Genomic DNA, 19868 nt, shown 5'->3' with positions numbered 1-19868 from the left:
TCAGCTGGGATTTACAGCTCCTCCTTATTTCCCATGATGGACACACTGGGATAAAGCAACTTCAGATGGGCTTCAAGCTGCATTAGCTTTTGGAGGACTCTCCCTACTTCCTGTCAAACAGCTCTGAGGGAGAAGAATGCTACCAGTGCTCCCAATCCCTTCATCGTGCTCCCAAGGGATTTGAGTTCTCTTGATGTTTTGTAGTCCTCTCGGTGCATCCTTATTGACACCACATGAAATGCAGGATGGAGTACTTCTCCAGCTTTACCAGGCGTGGGAGCTTCTTCTTGTTATTGCAAAGGCAGGTCCCCAGACTCACTCAGATGCAGCCACTGTTGCGCTTTCCTCTTAAATCAGTTTTGTCTGGATGCATGATAATCCAAAAACAGTATCACAGATTAAGTCAGTTTCTGTCTTTCCCTTCCTCTCATGCACTGCATGCATCTGTCCACCCATCCATCCATTTGGGATTGTTACCATCTCTCTTGTCACTACTGACATCAGCAACACAGAAAGGTCCAGTGAAAACTGTCATAGGCCAAGCAGACATAACTGGGAATACAGCTTGCAGTGGAATTACCAGGTCACAGCCTGACCCAGTGGCTGAGCACCAGGTGAGAAGGCATCACTAACTCTGGATCCTAGGGGCAAGAAATGTACCTGAGGGACTGGAAGGAGTGGAGCCTCTCCTTGCCCCCTCCTCACACTCTTCCCCCTCATGTAAGGGGTTGCAGACAGGGGAGTAGCATCTCTTTAGACACAGATTGAGCCCCTTTGAGTCATCACCAGTCACTAGAAGGGGTGAGCCAGTTTCCCTTCTTTTTTACCAGCAACCTGCTGTTGCTCTTCTTTACCTCTGTTGCTCTCTTCATATAATGGAACTTGAACTCCTCCATGTGCTGCCAATATCTCTTTTTCAGCTGGAGTGTAGCAGGCCTCTGATCCTCAGTATCCCAGAGCCTAAGGGTATACAAAAAGAAAAAGGATGACCTCGAGCCTCCCACAGAGCTTTCTGCCAGATTCTTCAGGCTGGGCTTTTTTCCTTATCTGCAGTACAGTGTACTTGTTTTTATGCCTTGTCCTGGCCCATGAACCACCTCCCTGTTTCATTTGCTCAGAGGTTTGTCATTGCTCAGACCCCGATTTGAAGTCATCCTTCTTCTGGGTCAGCTGACAGAGAGGACTTGCAATCAGACTGAAATGCAGAATGTGCACTCTTGAGAAAATGGAAACTTTTAAGAAAGCTTGTGTTTTTTTTTTGGTGGAAACTCAGCTTTTGTTTTGTTGATCAGATGATGTCCATCTTGCCTTTTTTTTCCTCAAGAAATGGATCTCCTACGCAGGGAACAAACAGCTTACAGAAGAATTTGGATTCTTTTCCTACGTTTCTCAAAACCTTCCTCTGCTCTTTTGTCCCTCTCAATGATGCCATCAATGTAGTGCAGGTGTTCAGGAGCTTCTTTCTGTTCCAGTGCAGTTTAAATCATTCTGTTGGAAACGGCAGGGACGTGTATCCAGCCCTGGGGCAATCCATACCAGCTGCACTTCTCCCAGTCTGCATACGTATCTGAGGGTTACTCCAGTGCAGGTGTCAAACCTTGCAATTTGCAATCTTGAACCTCATTAGGTTCACACAGGCTCACCCTTCAAGTTTGTTGAGGTCCCTCTGGATGGTGTCACTTCCTTCTAATGTGTCAACCTCACCGCTCAGCTTGGGGCCATCGGCAAACTCGCTCAGGATGCACTTGAGCTCATCATTGATGTCACTGATGAAGATGCTGAAGAGCTCTGGTCACAACACCGACTGCTCATCACTGGCTTCCACCTGGACACAGGGCTGTTCAGCACAACCCTCTGTCTATGGCTTTCCAACCAATTCATTATCCACCATATCGTCCGCCACACAAATCCATACCTTTCCAGTTTGGAGAGAAGGATGTGGTAGAGGACCATGTCAAAGGCCTTGCACACGTCCACAGGGATGACAGCACTTACGCTTCCTTTGTCTCATGATGCTGTTCCTGCACCACAGAAGTACATTCAACTCACAAGGGCTCGCTGTTCAAGCTTGTCCAGATCCCTTTGGAGGCAACCCTTCCTTCTATTGTATCAACTGCACCACTGAAATAAATGCTATCCCACTGTCTAGATCCACTGACAAGGATGTTGAGGAGCACTGGTTCCAACACAGACCCCAGGGGACACCACTTGTCACTGACCTCCACCTGACATGGAGCTCTTGACAACAATCCTATGTCTGTAAGCATTCAACCTTCTCCACGGAACAGTCCACCACTCATACACATCTCTCTTTAACTTACAGATGAAGATGTTGTGTGGGACCATGTCAAAGGCCTTGCACAGGTCCATGTCGATGACTCCACTTACGTTACGTTTTGTTGGTCTAGTGATGCTGTTCCTGCACCATAGAAGCACACCAGGTGGATCAGACAGGATCTGCCCTCATTGAATCAACACTGGCTGTGTTGGATCCCCTCCTTTTCTTGCATGTGTCTTAACATGGCTTCCAGAAGAATCTATGGCTCAATCTTCCCCGGCGCAGACACGAGGCTCGTGGGTCTGTCATTTCGCAAGCCTTCTTACAAGGCAAATCCCCCGCCCATCCTTCCCTGCATAACTCTTGTAAACAGCATGTATCTCTTCATCGCAGTATTCCAGTTGTGTGAAGCTTCTCACCACATTTCCATGAGAACATATGCACAATATTTTTCTAATTTTCTATGTTGTGTTTTCCAGCTCTGGCTTCTTTCCAGTGATGATGTATTCCATTGGGATACAGGAACTTCAGATGGGCTTTCAGATGTGCTGCCTCGTACAGGGGCAACTGATACTGACACAGATGGTTCCCTGGTTCAGCCAGAAGACTTGTCACAGGGACTGAAGAAAATACAGGGCGTGATTTGAAGTGGGAATCACTTCAAGGGCTCGTGCAGGACTTGCAGCAACTGTAGGGCTTGTCAAGGGACTTGGAGCAGCCACAGAGTGTGTTGAGTGGGTTGGAGCAGCCACGGGATTTATCCCAGGGAAGGGAAAACCTCAGGGCTGTCACATGAGTTGGAGCAACTAAAGCAGCTTTTGCCAGGGTTGCTGAAACCACATGGCAAATAATGAGAGCTGGAGCAACTACAGAGAGCATTGAGAGGTGCTGCAATTGCAGGGCCTGTGTCGTGTGCTGGAGCAACCACAAGGCCTCTCACGGGTGTTGAAGAAGCAGCAGGGTTTGTTGCTAGGAATGCAGAGACTCTGTGGCCTGTTTTGAGGACTGATGAAACGACAGGGCCTGCAGCAGGATTTGAGGCAACCACAGGCTGTGATGGAGTAGCTGGAGCAACTGCAGGGCAGACAGCAGGGTTGCAGTAACTACAGGCCTGTGGCAGCAGTTGGAGCAGCCACAGAGCACATAGCAGGGCTTGGAGCCACCACAGCAACTGGCACTCAAAGCAACCACAGGCACTGCAGGGAGGGCTGAAGAAACTGCAGGGCCTATCTGAACCTTCTGAACAAGTCCAACCAACTCCTGTTCAAGAACCCGTGTCCCCCTTTGGGATCGGTGATACCCATTGGCAGCCCTCATACCAGGTGCCAAGCAGACCGCCCCATGACCAAACAACCCCAAATTTTTAATTTGCACCAGCCTCTCAGCCATGTGTTCGTAAGGTTGGTTTTCCTGCTCCTCTCAGTGTCCTTCCCCGCCACCACAGCAACACAGGCAAATACTGCTTGTATGCCACCACCTGCTGACCAATGCCCACCCGGTTCACAAGCACTTGCTGGTCCCCAACCCTGACATCTCCCCACTTTTAGACTTCTGTGTGATGTCACATGGCAGAGAACATCTCTCTGGCCAGTTCAGGCCAGCAGGCCTCCTTCTGCCCCCTACCAGCTTCTTGTGCACTACCAGCACGCTCACTCTCAGGGCACAATGAAAAGCAGAAATGGCCCTGGCTCTGTGCAGCACTGCTCAGCAACAACTCACTAGTCACTGTTCTAAACGTGCTTTTCCTCCTAAAGGCCAAACAAACCATCATATCAGCCACTACAAAGCAAGTCAGCTCCATTCACACAACAAACAGGACAATCAGCAACACAGAAACGTCTTACAAAAACCAGCTGTAAGCCAGCATCAGCACATCCAGTTGGAATGCAGCTCCTCATTCATGGCACACAGCAGTTACAGCACCACCTGCCATTTGTGCCCTTATGCTCCTACCAATGCTGCTGATTCGCCCCTACGACCTCAGAGAGAGGAAGGGGGACCCGTCCCCTTCTTTTCCTGTACCCTGATGGCTGGCACCGCTGTGGCAGGGAACAGATCCGCATGAGAAGAGCTTCCCCAGACACTGCTCACCATGACTGCCCTCATTTCACACGGACACAGGGACCTCAAGCTGTCCTTCAGCTTCCGGTCTAGAAGGCTTGAAGAGCAACACTGATCCTCAGTGCATCTCTACAACAGAATAATAACTTTGCACATAAGAGTGAAGCTCAGACTCTTTCAGACTTCTCAGCAGACTTTATTGGTTTCTCTTTATTCAGGCATTCAACTCCAGGAAATACATGAGCAAAGGGAAATTCCACATTGCTTTGAATCTTCTATTATCTAATATTCCATAATCCCAAAATGTTCCAGAACCATTCATTTACACTTCATGTTCTGAAAAGAACCAAACCAAACCAACCAAACAAAGCAAAACAAAACAAAATAATAAAGAGGAAGAGTGCATAAAAGCAGATGTATGAACATGAAAGCTTCAATAGTAGAAAATTTTCTTCCCATTTTTCACTTAATGCTTAGGAGCAATGGCACTATCACAATTAGATATCACGTCTCAGTGATCCCAGCATGCATCCACTTGCAAACAAAACAAGAATTTAATTATGAACACGTGAATAAAGTACTGCATCAGAGGAGATTGTCCTTGACTTCTCACACAGCACATCTCTGCTTCCCTGGTGATTTTTGGTACAATGTTGGTGCCTCCTTCATTGCAATTGGAAGAGATCAACCCACGAGGACCGAGATGCTTCTCCTTCTCCTCCCTTACTGATGGCTGAGCCAGGGGCTTTGATCCAAACTGGCATTCTCCTCTGCTGCCCTGGCACCCGTGCCTTCAGAGATGGGAGCTCGGCCCTGCAAAGAACACAGTGCAGGGCTGACATGGGGCCGTTAACGGCGAGCAAGTGTCAGTGAGAAGCTGGGAAGGCTCATCTGAACCGATGTGAATGGGACACCACTCTTCCCTGCCCAGAGGCAAAGAAACAGGAGGGCGGGGACACAGCTCTCTGACACGGAAAAGACAACATTAAAACCCTGTAACCCTACTATTAAAGCCCTATACCCCTACGCAGGCCCTGCATAACGATCTCAGAAAATCATAATTGGAAATCGTTTTTTGGGTCAGAAGAGGGGAGCAGACATTAATGATTCCCTCAGGAACAAATAACAAATACCGTGCTTTAAAGCCATCGGTAAAAAGACGATAAGGGATGGGGGAAGTCAGACAGCAACGGAGGGGAAACAGACACCGAGGTGACAGCAGTTATGCTGTCGCCGATGCCGTGCAGGAGAAAGGCGACGCCACCCATCACCGCCACGGCCTCGCCGCAGCTCCCCGCCGTCGCACAGCCGCACTCGGGGCCGAACCCTCCCTCGCAGCCTCCGTCCCCGCCTCCCTCCGCGCCCCGCACCGCGCTGCCCCCGCGCTCCCCCTCGGCCCCCGCGCGGGGCTCCGCTCCCTCACCTGCACGGCCCAGTCGCCTTCTTCTTGGCCGAGGCCGGCCGAGCACAGCGAGCTCCGCCGCTCGGCCGCGCCGTGCGGCAGCCCGGCGGGGAAGCAGGGCAAGAGCGGCCCGAGGAAGCGGAACTCGCTGTCGACGGTGCCGGCGGCGAGGCGGACGTCGTAGACGTAGCTGCGGGGCAGGGAGCCGGCGCCGCTGTCGGCGGCGGAGCGCGGGAAGGCGGGCAAGGTCCCCGGCTCGCCCCGCCGGGCCCGCCGCACATGGGCGGCCACGGCGGCCGCCGCGCCGGCCACGAAGAGCGCGGACACGCAGGCCAAGCAGACGCTGAGGTACAGGGTGAGGCGGCCGTCGGGCTCGGCGGCCGGCGCCTCTTCGCTCGCCCGCAGGCGGCCTTCGGAGAAGCCGTCGGCCAGGGCGACGGCCAGCGTGGCGCTGGCGGAGCGCGGCGGCCGCCCGCGGTCCCGCACCAGCACAACCAGCCTGTGCCGGGCCGCGTCGCGCTCGCCCACGGCCCGCGCCGTGCGCACCTCGCCGCTGTGCAGCCCCACGCGGAACAGCCCCGGCTCCGTCGCCTTGGCCAGCTCGTAGCACAGCCACGCGTTCTGCCCCGTGTCCGCGTCCACCGCCACCACCTTGGCCACCAGGTAGCCCGCCCGCGCCCGCCGCGGCACCAGCTCGCCCAGCGCCGCGCCGCCGTCGGCCGGCGGGTGCAGCACCACGGGCGCGTTGTCGTTCTCGTCCCGCACCAGCACCCGCACCAGCGCCGTGGCGCTCCGCGGCGGCGAGCCCCCGTCGGCGGCGACCACCGTCACCTCCACGGCGCGCACCTGCTCGTAGTCCAGCGGCCGCACCACGGACACGGCCCCGCTCTCGCCGTCCACCGACACGGCGGGCCGCTCCTCGCCCTCCTCCCGCACCAGCGCGTACCTCACGCGCCCGTTCGCGCCCGCGTCCGCGTCCGTCGCCTTCACGCTGCCGATCCGCACCGCGCCCGCCTCGTTCTCGCTCACCCACATGCTGTACGCCGCCTGCGTGAAGCGAGGCGCGTTGTCGTTCACGTCGCCGACCCGCACCCGCACGCTCTCGCGAGCGCTCAGCCGCGCCCGGCCCTGGTCCGTCGCCACGATGCTCACGTTGTACTCGGCCGCCGTCTCCCTGTCCAGGGCCGCGCTGGTGCGCAGCTCGTAGTGGTCGGCGAACGCGGCCGTCAGGCTGAACGGCACGTCGCCCTCGACGGCGCACTCCGTCCGCCCGTTGTCGCCGGAGTCGCGGTCCCGCACGCTCAGCAGGGCCACCACGGTGCGCGGCGGGGCGTCCTCGGGGATCGACGCGCTCACCGAGCTCAGCTCGATCTCCGGCGCGTTGTCGTTCTCGTCCAGCACCTCCACGTGCACTTTGGTGTAAGCATAGAAACCCCCGCCGTCGCTGGCTCTCACCACGAGCTGGTGAGTCTTTGCTTCTTCAAAATCCACATTACCCGAGACCCGAATCTCCCCGGTCTCCGGATTCAGATTAAAGGGCTCTCGGGATCCCTCCAATGCCTGGGTGAAGGCGTACCGCACTCTGCCGTTGGTTCCTTCGTCGGGATCCGCGGCCGACACCCGCACCACCAGCTGCCCCGGGGGGCTGTTCTCGGCCACGCGCACCTCGTACACCTCCCGCGAGAACACCGGCATGTTGTCGTTGATATCCAGCACCACCACCCGCACCTCAGCCGTGCCCGACCTGGGCGGCGAGCCCCCGTCCGTAGCCGTGAGCACCAAATGCAGCTCCTGCTGCTCCTCGCGGTCCAAAGGCTTCTCAAGGACGAGCTCTGTGTATTTCACTCCACTTTCTCCTTTCTCGACTGCAAGGGAGAAATGCGAATTCGGGGATAGACTGTAATTCTGCAAGCTGTTCAGCCCCACGTCCTTATCCCGCGCTGCTTCTAGAGGGAATCGAGACCCAAGAGATGCCGTTTCGGGTATCTCCAGAACCACCTCCTTCTGCGGGAACACGGGGGAATTGTCGTTCACGTCGCGAAGCTCTACCTCCCCGCGGATCAGCTGCACCGGGTTCTCAAAGAAAAGCTTAAAGAGGAGCGCGCAGCTCTCGCTGTGCGGACAGATCCGCTCTCGGTCCAGCGTCTCCGTGACCGTCAGGACGCCGCTGTGCGGATCGAGGCGGAAATGCTGCTCGCTCCCCTCGGACACCACGCGCGCCTTGCGGGCCGCCAGCTGGCTCGGAGAAAGCCCCAGGTCCCGGGCGACGTTGCCCACCCACGAGTCCCTCGCCGTTTCCTCCCACACGGAATAGCGCAGCGTTTCGGCCCCGCTCTCCCACACGCAAACGCACACGAGCCACAGCACCACTCGCCTCTGGCCGCCGCCGCCGCTCCGGCTCCCGCTCGCCGTCCCTCTCCGCCACGGCCGGCCTTTCCCGGCGCCCTCCATGCCTCGCCGCCTTGCTCGCCGGCCCCGACGCGCCGCGCTGCCGCTCGCCGACCCCAAGCCGCCGCACTTTCACAGCGCCTCGGCCCCCAAGCCCCCGAGCGCCCGGCTCCGTGCCCCGCCGCCCTTCCCGAGCGGCTCGCACGGCTCTTCTGCGCGCCTGCGCCTGAAAGCGCGCTGCGGCCACAGGGAGCTGCCGCTCCGTGGACAACATCCCCACCCAGCGGCGCGACGCCGAATTGCTCCTTCTCCGCCTTCCCACCAGTTCCCGGTTCGAATCTCCTTTCCCCTCGCACACGCGATCCCAAATCTCAATGGAAATACTCGCCGCGTTTGGCAGCAGGCTTGTTGCCCTCACACGCACTGCTGCTCTGGGTATCACTTCTCAGGTCTCCACGGCGAATTCATTTCCTCCTTTCTGTTTGGTCTTTGCAAAGTATTTTCTCACTGCTATTCAGTTCATTATCGTACTTTCCTCATTTTCTTTTTTCTTTCTTTTCTTTTTCTTTTAATCCCTTATGGTAATTAACAACAAGAGCAGTCCTGACACAGAGTGGTACTGAATGGGAGAATTCCTGCCAGAGAGCTTACACGGAATTGTGCTGTAGGCAAATGATTCACCATCACTCCACCATGCTGTCATGCTGAAGTCATAATACTCTTCCAGGACAGAACGCTGATCCTGTTTTCTTCACAGTGTGTATATCAGCACACCTTATGGTTCCAGGCTTCTAATGCTTTCCTGTTTGAAAGTCAGCTTTCTTCCAAGACACGACAAACATGTCCTACCTTGCACCTATTCTGAAGTGTGGTATCACACAACAATGCTCTCAGATCTCCTAGGACACCGAAGGGGCTGTACACTTTGCTGCAACCCTGGCATCAGTGATTCCCTTGCCTAAGCCATGTCAAGAAGCAAGGATCTCCTCGTCAAGGCATCCTGAGCAGGGGGAGATTGATTCATAGATTCATAGAGGTGCTCTGATTTTCTGATCATCTTCATACCTTCTCTGCTTTTGTTCCAATCGTTCCATGCCAGTGTTGGTGGGCACCAACCGGGACAAAATATTCCAGGTGGGTCCTCATAAGAGCAAAGCAGAGGAGGACAATCACCTCCCTCACCCTGCTAGCCACCTCTCTTTTCATGGAGACCACAGTACAGTTGCTCATCTCTGCTGCAAGCATGCATGTCTGGCTCGTCTCCTTCTGCACGTGAAACTTCAAGTCCTTCTCCACAGGGCTGCTCTCAGTCAGTTTTCTCCCAGACTGTAATCACACTCGGAAAGGACCTGACCCAAGTCCAAGGCCACCTCGTGGACGTGTTGAACCTCATTCAATTCCCATGGACTCGCTTCTCAAGCTGTTCCAGGTCCTCTGGAGAGCATCCCCACCATCTCTTGCATCAACTGCACTACGCACACAAGTGTCATCTGCAAAACGGCTGAGGGTGCACTTGATCCCGCTCTCTCAATCCATTGATCGAGATGTTGAAAAGCGCCGGTCCCCACACAGACCTCTAGGGGGACACCACTCATCACTGCTTTCCACCCGGACATCACGCTCTTGACCACGATTCTATCGCTGTGAGCATCCAACCAATTCCGTATGCACTGAACAGCCCAGCCTTCAGATCCATACCTCTCCAACTCACCCGTAAGGAGGTTGTGTGGGACCATGTCAAAAGCCCTGCGCAAATCCAACTGCATGACAGCACTCACTCTTCATTTGTCCAATGCTGCTGTTACTCCACCATAGAAGGACACCAGATTGCTCAGACAGGATCTGCCCTTGTTGAAGCAACGCTGGCTGTGTCAGATCACCTTCTTTTCCTGCAAATGTCTCAACATGGCTTCTGAGAGGATGTGTTCCCTGATCTTCCCTGGAACAGCCATGAGGCTCCTGGGTCTGGAGTTTCCCAGCTCTTCCTAATGGCTAAGACCCTTGACCATCCTTTTCTGTCTAACTCTTGTAAACAGCTTGTGGCTCTTAATTGTAGTGTTCCAGTTGTGTGAGTCTTCTCACCCCATTTCCATGAGAACAAATAGGTTGATTTGTTGTAATTTTCAATGCTGTGGTTTCCAGCTCTGGCTTATTTCCCATGATGCATGCATTGGGATACAGGAACTTCAGATGGGCTTTAAGACGTGCTGCCTTCCTCAATGTTATATGAGTTCTCTTGATGTTTTGTAGTCCTCTCGGTGCATCCTTATTGACACCACATGAAATGCAGGATGGAGTACTTCTCCAGCTTTACCAGGCGTGGGAGCTTCTTCTTGTTATTGCAAAGGCAGGTCCCCAGACTCACTCAGATGCAGCCACTGTTGCGCTTTCCTCTTAAATCAGTTTTGTCTGGATGCATGATAATCCAAAAACAGTATCACAGATTAAGTCAGTTTCTGTCTTTCCCTTCCTCTCATGCACTGCATGCATCTGTCCACCCATCCATCCATTTGGGATTGTTACCATCTCTCTTGTCACTACTGACATCAGCAACACAGAAAGGTCCAGTGAAAACTGTCATAGGCCAAGCAGACATAACTGGGAATACAGCTTGCAGTGGAATTACCAGGTCACAGCCTGACCCAGTGGCTGAGCACCAGGTGAGAAGGCATCGCTAACTCTGGATCCTAGGGGCAAGCAATGTACCTGAGGGACTGGAAGGAGTGGAGCCTCTCCTTGCCCCCTCCTCCCCCTCACGTAAGGGGTTGCAGACAGGGGAGTAGCATCTCTTTAGACACAGATTGAGCCCCTTTGAGTCATCACCAGTCACTAGAAGGGGTGAGCCAGTTTCCCTTCTTTTTTACCAGCAACCTGCTGTTGCTCTTCTTTACCTCTGTTGCTCTCTTCATATAATGGAACTTGAACTCCTCCATGTGCTGCCAATATCTCTTTTTCAGCTGGAGTGTAGCAGGCCTCTGATCCTCAGTATCCCAGAGCCTAAGGGTATACAAAAAGAAAAAGGATGACCTCGAGCCTCCCACAGAGCTTTCTGCCAGATTCTTCAGGCTGGGCTTTTTTCCTTATCTGCAGTACAGTGTACTTGTTTTTATGCCTTGTCCTGGCCCATGAACCACCTCCCTGTTTCATTTGCTCAGAGGTTTGTCATTGCTCAGACCCCGATTTGAAGTCATCCTTCTTCTGGGTCAGCTGACAGAGAGGACTTGCAATCAGACTGAAATGCAGAATGTGCACTCTTGAGAAAATGGAAACTTTTAAGAAAGCTTGTGTTTCTTTTTTGCCGGTTGGTGGAAACACAGCTTTTGTTTTGTTGATCAGATGATGTCCATCTTGCCTTTTTTTTCCTCAAGAAATGGATCTCCTACGCAGGGAACAAATGGCTTACAGAAAAATTTGGATTCTTTTCCTACGTTTCTCAAAACCTTCCTCTGCTCTTTTGTCCCTCTCAATGATGCCATCAGTGTAGTGCAGGTGTTCAGGAGCTTCTTTCTGTTCCAGTGCAGTTTAAATCATTCTGTTGGAAACGGCAGGGACGTGTATCCAGCCCTGGGGCAATCCATACCAGGTGCACTTCTCCCAGTCTGCATACATATCTGAGGGTTACTCCAGTGCAGGTGTCAAACCTTGCAATTTGCAATCTTGAACCTCATTAGGTTCACACAGGCTCACCCTTCAAGTTTGTTGAGGTCCCTCTGGATGGTGTCACTTCCTTCTAATGTGTCAACCTCACCGCTCAGCTTGGGGCCATCGGCAAACTCGCTCAGGGTGCACTTGAGCTCATCACTGATGTCACTGATGAAGATGCTGAAGACCTCTGGTCTCAACACCGACTGCTCATCACTGGCTTCCACCTGGACACAGGGCTGTTCAGCACAACCCTCTGTCTATGGCTTTCCAACCAATTCATTATCCGCCATATCGTCCTCCACACAAATCCATACCTTTCCAGTTTGGAGAGAAGGATGTGGTAGAGGACTATGTCAAAGGCCTTGCACAACTCCACATGGATGACAGCACTTACGCTTCCTTTGTCTCATGATGCTGTTCCTGCACCACAGAAGTACATTCAACTCACAAGGGCTCGCTGTTCAAGCTTGTCCAGATCCCATTGGAGGCAACCCTTCCTTCTATTGTATCAACTGCACCACTGAAATAAATGCTATCCCACTGTCTAGATCCACTGACAAGGATGTTGAGGAGCACTGGTTCCAGCACAGACCCCAGGGGACACCACTTGTCACTGGCCTCCACCTGACATGGAGCTCTTGACAACAATCCTATGTCTGTAAGCATTCAACCTTCTCCACTGAACAGTCCACCACTCATACACATCTCTCTTTAGCTTACAGATAAAGATGTTGTGTGGGACCATGTCAAAGTCCTTGCACAGGTCCATGTCGATGACACCACTTACGTTACGTTTCATTGGTCTAGTGATGCTGTTCCTGCACCATAGAAGTACACCAGGTGGATCAGACAGGATCTGTCCTCACTGAAGAAACACTGGCTGTGTTGGATCCCCTCCTTTTCTTGCATGTGTCTTAACATGGCTTTCAGAAGAATCTGTGGCTCAATCTTCCCCAGCACAGACATGAGGCTCGTTGTTTCCCGAGCCTTCTGAGAAGGCAACACCCTCGCCCATCCTTCCCTGCATAACTCTTGTAAACAGCATGTATCTCTTCATCGCAGAATTCCAGTTGTGTGAAGCTTCTCACCACATTTCCACGAGAACATATGCACAATATTTTTCTACTTTTCCATGTTGTGGTTTCCAGCTCTGGCTTATTTCCCATGATGCATGCATTGGGATACAGGAACTTCAGATGGGGTTTAAGATGTGCTGCCTTCCTCAATGTTCTCTTCCTCTCTCATTTAGAACAGCCTTGAGGGAAGAGGACATTGCCTGTGCTTCCAATCCCTTCAGTATCCCTCCAAGGGATATGAATTCTCTTGATTTTTTGCAGTCTGCTCATTGCAACCTCATTAACTCTGTTTGAATAATTAGGATAGAGTAGTTCTCCAGCATTACCAGCTATGGGAGCCTCTTCTTGTTACTGCAAAGTCAGGCTCTCATCTTCAATGAGACAGAGACATTGTTGTGCTTTCCTCTTCCATTCCTTTTGCTTGGAAGCATGAGAGTAACTGAAAATCGAAACAGCATCAGAAATCAAGACAGTTTTCCATCTTTTCCTTCCTTTCCTTCTTTCCTCCCATGCGTGCAATGAATCCATCTGTCCATCTAGCCATTTGGGATAGTTGCCATCTCTCAAGTTACTGTTGATACTGCAACACATGAACTACTAGTGAAACAACCATGGGCCAAGTATATAAGCAGACAAAATTGTGAATACAGCCCTTAATTGGTGCCATGCAAAATAACAGTGACACCTGGGATCCATCTCCTTGTACACCTTGTACACTTGATTGGCCCTTGGCACCTCAGGGAGAGGAGGGTTGACCCATGACCTTGCTTACTGTAACCTCATCTTTGGTTTCGATATGGAGGGAACAGATCCAGGCACAGAAGAGCTTCCAATGATACTTCCCACTCTGACTGCGCTCAGTGCACAACAGACATGTTGCTGTTCACCTTCAGGTGCAGAAGTGTATGAAAGGAAAAACAAGCTCACTGAGCCATAAATAATACACCCCTATGTTGCCAGTCCAGAGCTACCTGAACCACTTCAGCCCTAGCAGATTTATGCACCTGCTGGTTATTTTGATGATATTCCATGTCTTAGGTTCGTGAGCACCACAGAGATCCTATTATGGTAATCACATTCTCCACATGGGCAGCAATACCTTTACACAATGCAGCAGGCATGAGGGGTTTGCCTCTGTGCTACCAGTAACTCTCCTTGTATGGTCTTAACCACTCCCAAGGAGTATTTTCCACCATTCATGATTAAGCACAGAGAGCACTGATCACTTTTCTCATTCGGCAATATCCAAAGCCAGCAGCATGGCCTGTGCTTCTGCACTTTGGTTCCATTCCCCCTCTTATTCAGTGGTTTCTGCAACTTGTCATGAAGGACTCCATACTCCAGTAAATGCTCCTGCATAGTCAGGAGAAAGACAATCTTAGCCTCCATTATGGGTCATGACAATAAGTTGATATTTGCAGTCATTCTCTCATCCTACGTATAGAGGCAGCTGATACTGACACAGATGGTTCACCAGTTCAGCCAGAAGGCCTTGCACAGGGACTGGAGAAACTGCAGGGCCTGTTCTGAGGGTGGGAACAACTCCAAGGCCTCCTGCAGGAACTGGAACGATTATAGGGCATGTCACGCATCTGGGAGCAACCACAGAATGTGTTGAATGGGTTGGAGCAACCACAGGACATATTGCAGAGGAAGGAGAAACTTCAAGGCCGGGCCTGTGAGTTGGACCAACCACAGGGCCTGCTGTGAGAGATGGGGCGACTACAGGGGCTCTCATGGGAGTTGAAGAAACAGTGCGGATTGTCACTCTTAGAGGACTGGGGTGACTCCATGGCCTGTTTGGTGGACTGATGAAACTACAGGGCCTGTCGCAGGATTTGAGGCAACCACAGGCTGTGATGGAGGAGCTGGAGCAAGTGCAGGGCAGATAGCAGGGTTGCAGTAACTACAGGCCTGTGGCAGCAGTTGGAGCAGCCACAGAGCACTAAGCAGGGCTTGGAGCCACCACAGCAACTGGCACAGGCCTCAAAGCAACCACAGGCACTGCAAGAAGGGTTGAAGAAACTGCAGGGCCTATCACAGCAGTTCCAGCAGCCACAGGGCCCGTCACATTGTCATCAGAGGTAGAGACCTTCTCTTCCCCTCTCTTGAGTGTGAATATTCTGAACAAGTCCAACCAACCCCTAGGGAAGGATCCATGCCCCCTTTGGGACAGGTCTCTCCCCACTTTTAGAGTTCTGTGTGATGTCACATGGCACAGAACATCTCTCTGGCCAGTTCAGGCCAGCAGGCCTCCTTCTGCCCCCTACCAGCTTCTTGTGCACTACCAGCACGCTCACTCTCAGGGCACAATGAAAAGCAGAAATGGCCCTGGCTCTGTGCAGCACTGCTCAGCAACAACTCACTAGTCACTGTTCTAAACATGCTTTTCCTCCTAAAGGCCAAACAAACCATCATATCAGCCACTACAAAGCAAGTCAGCTCCATTCACACAACAAACAGGACAATCAGCAACACAGAAACGTCTTACAAAAACCAGCTGTAAGCCAGCATCAGCACATCCAGTTGGAATGCAGCTCCTCATTCATGGCACACAGCAGTTACAGCACCACCTGCTATTTGTGCCCTTATGCTCCTACCAATGCTGCTGATTCGCCCCTAGGACCTCAGAGAGAGGAAGGGGGACCCGTCCCCTTCTTTTACTGTACCCTGATGGCTGGCACCACTGTGGCAGGGAACAGATCCGCATGAGAAGAGCTTCCCCAGACACTGCTCACCATGACTGCCCTCATTTCACACCAACACAGGGACCTCAAGCTGTCCTTCAGCTTCCGGTCTAGAAGGCTTGAAGAGCAACACTGATCCTCAATGCATCTCTACAACAGCATAATAACTTTGCACATAAGAGTGAAGCTCAGACTCTTTCAGACTTCTCAGCAGACTTTATTGGTTTCTGTCACCAGGCATTCAACTCCAGGAAATACATGAGCAAAGGGAAATTCCACATTGCTTTGAATCTTCTATTATCTAATATTCCATATTCCCAAAATGTTCCAGAACCATTCGTTTACACTTTATGTTCTGAAAAGAATCAAACCAAACCAAGCCAACAAAACAAAACAAAACAACAAAAAAAAAAATACAGAGGAAGAGTGCATAAAAGCAGATGTATGAACATGAAAGCTACAATATTAGAAAATTTTCTGCTCCATTTTCACTTAATGCTTATGAGCAATGGCACTATCACAATTAAATATCACGTCTCAGTGATCCCAGCATGCATCCACTTGCAAACAAAACAAGAATTTAATTATGAACACGTGAATAAAGTACTGCATCAGAGGAGATTGTCCTTGACTTCTCACACAGCACATCTCTGCTTCCCTGGTGATTTTTGGTACAATGTTGGTGCCTCCTTCATTTCAACTGGAAGAGATCAGCCCGCGAGGACCGAGATGCTTCTCCTTCTCCTCCCTTACTGATGGCTGAGCCAGGGGCTTTGATCCAAACTGGCATTCTCCTCTGCTGCCCTGGCACCCGTGCCATCAGAGACGGGAGCTCGGCCCTGCAAAGAACACAGTGCAGGGCTGACATGGGCCGTTAACGGCAAGCAGGTGTCAGCGAGAAGCTGGGAAGGCTCTTCTGAAACGATGTGAATGGGAGACCACTCTACCCTGCCCAGAGGCAAAGAAACAGGAGGGCGGGGACACAGCTCTCTGACCCGAGCAAGACAACATTAAAACCCTGTAACGAACCCCATAGCTCTATTAAGGCCCTGTATAAACACCTCAAAAAACTGTAAATTTTTTTTTGGATCAGGAAGCAGATACTAACGGTTCCTTCATGAACAAATACCGTGCTTTAAAGCCAAAGGTAAAAAGAGGATAAGGGATGGGGGAACTCAGACAGCAACGGAGGGGAAACAGACTCCGAGGTGACAGCAGTTATGCCGTCGCCGATGCCGTGCAGGAGAAAGGCGACGCCACCCATCACCGCCACGGCCTCGCCGCAGCTCCCCGCCGTCGCACAGCCGCACTCGGGGCCGAACCCTCCCTCGCAGCCTCCGTCCCCGCCTCCCTCCGCGCCCCGCACCGCGCTGCCCCCGCGCTCCCCCTCGGCCCCCGCGCGGGGCTCCGCTCCCTCACCTGCACGGCCCAGTCGCCTTCTTCTTGGCCGAGGCCGGCCGAGCACAGCGAGCTCCGCCGCTCGGCCGCGCCGTGCGGCAGCCCGGCGGGGAAGCAGGGCAAGAGCGGCCCGAGGAAGCGGAACTCGCTGTCGACGGTGCCGGCGGCGAGGCGGACGTCGTAGACGTAGCTGCGGGGCAGGGAGCCGGCGCCGCTGTCGGCGGCGGAGCGCGGGAAGGCGGGCAAGGTCCCCGGCTCGCCCCTCCGGGCCCGCCGCACATGGGCGGCCACGGCGGCCGCCGCGCCGGCCACGAAGAGCGCGGACACGCAGGCCAAGCAGACGCTGAGGTACAGGGTGAGGCGGCCGTCGGGCTCGGCGGCCGGCGCCTCTTCGCTCGCCCGCAGGCGGCCTTCGGAGAAGCCGTCGGCCAGGACGACGGCCAGCGTGGCGCTGGCGGAGCGCGGCGGCCGCCCGCGGTCCCGCACCAGCACCACCAGCCTGTGCCGGGCCGCGTCGCGCTCGCCCACGGCCCGCGCCGTGCGCACCTCGCCGCTGTGCAGCCCCACGCGGAACAGCCCCGGCTCCGTCGCCTTGGCCAGCTCGTAGCACAGCCACGCGTTCTGCCCCGCGTCCGCGTCCACCGCCACCACCTTGGCCACCAGGTAGCCCGCCCGCGCCCGCCGCGGCACCAGCTCGCCCAGCGCCGCGCCGCCGTCGGCCGGCGGGTGCAGCACCACGGGCGCGTTGTCGTTCTCGTCCCGCACCAGCACCCGCACCAGCGCCGTGGCGCTCCGCGGCGGCGAGCCCCCGTCGGCGGCGACCACCGTCACCTCCACGGCGCGCACCTGCTCGTAGTCCAGCGGCCGCACCACGGACACGGCCCCGCTCTCGCCGTCCACCGACACGGCGGGCCGCTCCTCGCCCTCCTCCCGCACCAGCGCGTACCTCACGCGCCCGTTCGCGCCCGCGTCCGCGTCCGTCGCCTTCACGCTGCCGATCCGCACCGCGCCCGCCTCGTTCTCGCTCACCCACATGCTGTACGCCGCCTGCGTGAAGCGAGGCGCGTTGTCGTTCACGTCGCCGACCCGCACCCGCACGCTCTCGCGAGCGCTCAGCCGCGCCCGGCCCCGGTCCGTCGCCACGATGCTCACGTTGTACTCGGCCGCCGTCTCCCTGTCCAGGGCCGCGCTGGTGCGCAGCTCGTAGTGGTCGGCGAACGCGGCCGTCAGGCTGAACGGCACGTCGCCCTCGACGGCGCACTCCGTCCGCCCGTTGTCGCCGGAGTCGCGGTCCCGCACGCTCAGCAGGGCCACCACGGTGCGCGGCGGGGCGTCCTCGGGGATGGACGCGCTCACCGAGCTCAGCTCGATCTCCGGCGCGTTGTCGTTCACGTCCAGCACCTCCACGTGCACTTTGCAGTGCGCAGACAGACCGCCGCCGTCCGTGGCGCTCACCACCATCTTATGCGCTTTTGCTTCTTCAAAATCCAGATTGCCCGAGATGCAAATTTCTCCAGTCTCAGCGTTGAGATTAAAGAGCTGGCGTGACCCCTGCGTTGTCTGTGTGAACTCGTACCGCACCTTGCCGTTGGTTCCTTCGTCGGGGTCTGCGGCCGACACCCGCACCACCAGCTGCCCCGGGGGGCTGTTCTCGGCCACGCGCACCTCGTACACCTCCCGCGAGAACACCGGCATGTTGTCGTTGGCATCCAACACCACCACCCGCACCTCAGCCGTGCCCGACCTGGGCGGCGAGCCCCCGTCCGTGGCCGTGAGCACCAAATGCAGCTCCCGCTGCTCCTCGCGGTCCAAAGGTCTCTCAAGGACGAGCTCCGCGTATCTCTCTCCGCCTTCTCCTTTTTCGAAAGCGAGAGAGAAATGTGAGTTTGGGGAAAGGCTGTAATTCTGCAAGCTGTTCAGCCCCACGTCCTTATCCCGCGGTGCTTCTAAGGCAAACCGAGAGCCAGGAGACGCCGTTTCGACAATCTTTAACACCACCTCCTTCTGCGGGAACACGGGGGAGTTGTCGTTCACGTCGCGAAGCTCCACCTCCCCGCGGATCAGCTGCACCGGGTTCTCAAAGAAAAGCTTAAAGAGGAGCGCGCAGCTCTCGCTGTGCGGACAGATCCGCTCTCGGTCCAGCGTCTCCGTGACCGTCAGGACGCCGCTGTGCGGATCGAGGCGGAAATGCTGCTCGCTCCCCTCGGACACCACGCGCGCCTTGCGAGCCGCCAGCTGGCTCGGAGAAAGCCCTAGGTCCCGGGCGACGTTGCCCACCCACGAGTCCCTCGCCGTTTCCTCCCACACGGAATAGCGCAGCGTTTCGGCCCCGCTCTCCCACACGCAAACGCACACGAGCCACAGCACCACTCGCCTCTGGCCGCCGCCGCCGCTCCGGCTCCCGCTCGCCGTCCCTCTCCGCCACGGCCGGCCTTTCCCGGCGCCCTCCATGCCTCGCCGCCTTGCTCGCCGGCCCCGACGCGCCGCGCTGCCGCTCGCCGACCCCAAGCCGCCGCACTTTCACAGCGCCTCGGCCCCCAAGCCCCCGAGCGCCCGGCTCCGTGCCCCGCCGCGCTTCCCGAGCGGCTCGCACGGCTCTTCTGCGCGCCTGCGCCCGAAAGCGCGCTGCGGCCACAGGGAGCTGCCGCTCCGTGGACAACATCCCCACCCAGCGGCGCGACGCCGAATTGCTCCTTCTCCGCCTTCCCACCAGTTCCCGGTTCGAATCTCCTTTCCCCTCGCACACGCGATCCCAAATCTCAATGGAAATACTCGCCGCGTTTGGCAGCAGGCTTGTTGCCCTCACACGCACTGCTGCTCTGGGTATCACTTCTCAGGTCTCCACGGCGAATTCATTTCCTCCGTTCTGTTTGGTCTTTGCAAAAACCTTTGCTATTCAGTTCATCACCGTACTTTCCACATTTTCTTTTTTA

At 55.0% G+C, this 19868-nt stretch overlaps 2 pseudogenes; both read right to left on the bottom strand.

Annotated features, from left to right (window-relative positions):
- Nucleotides 1-4553: 4553 nt before the first annotated feature.
- LOC125700227 (protocadherin beta-15-like) lies at nt 4554-8811 on the bottom strand (annotated as a pseudogene).
- A 6794-nt stretch (nt 8812-15605) lies between these two features.
- LOC125700239 (protocadherin beta-15-like) lies at nt 15606-19597 on the bottom strand (annotated as a pseudogene).
- Between the last annotated feature and the right edge of the window lie 271 nt (nt 19598-19868).

Source organism: Lagopus muta, chromosome 14 (assembly GCF_023343835.1).
Source record: "Lagopus muta isolate bLagMut1 chromosome 14, bLagMut1 primary, whole genome shotgun sequence".
Lineage (NCBI taxonomy): Eukaryota > Metazoa > Chordata > Aves > Galliformes > Phasianidae > Lagopus > Lagopus muta.
The sequence above is the reverse complement of the archived record's forward strand: the minus strand, read 5'-3'. Positions and strand labels throughout refer to the sequence as shown.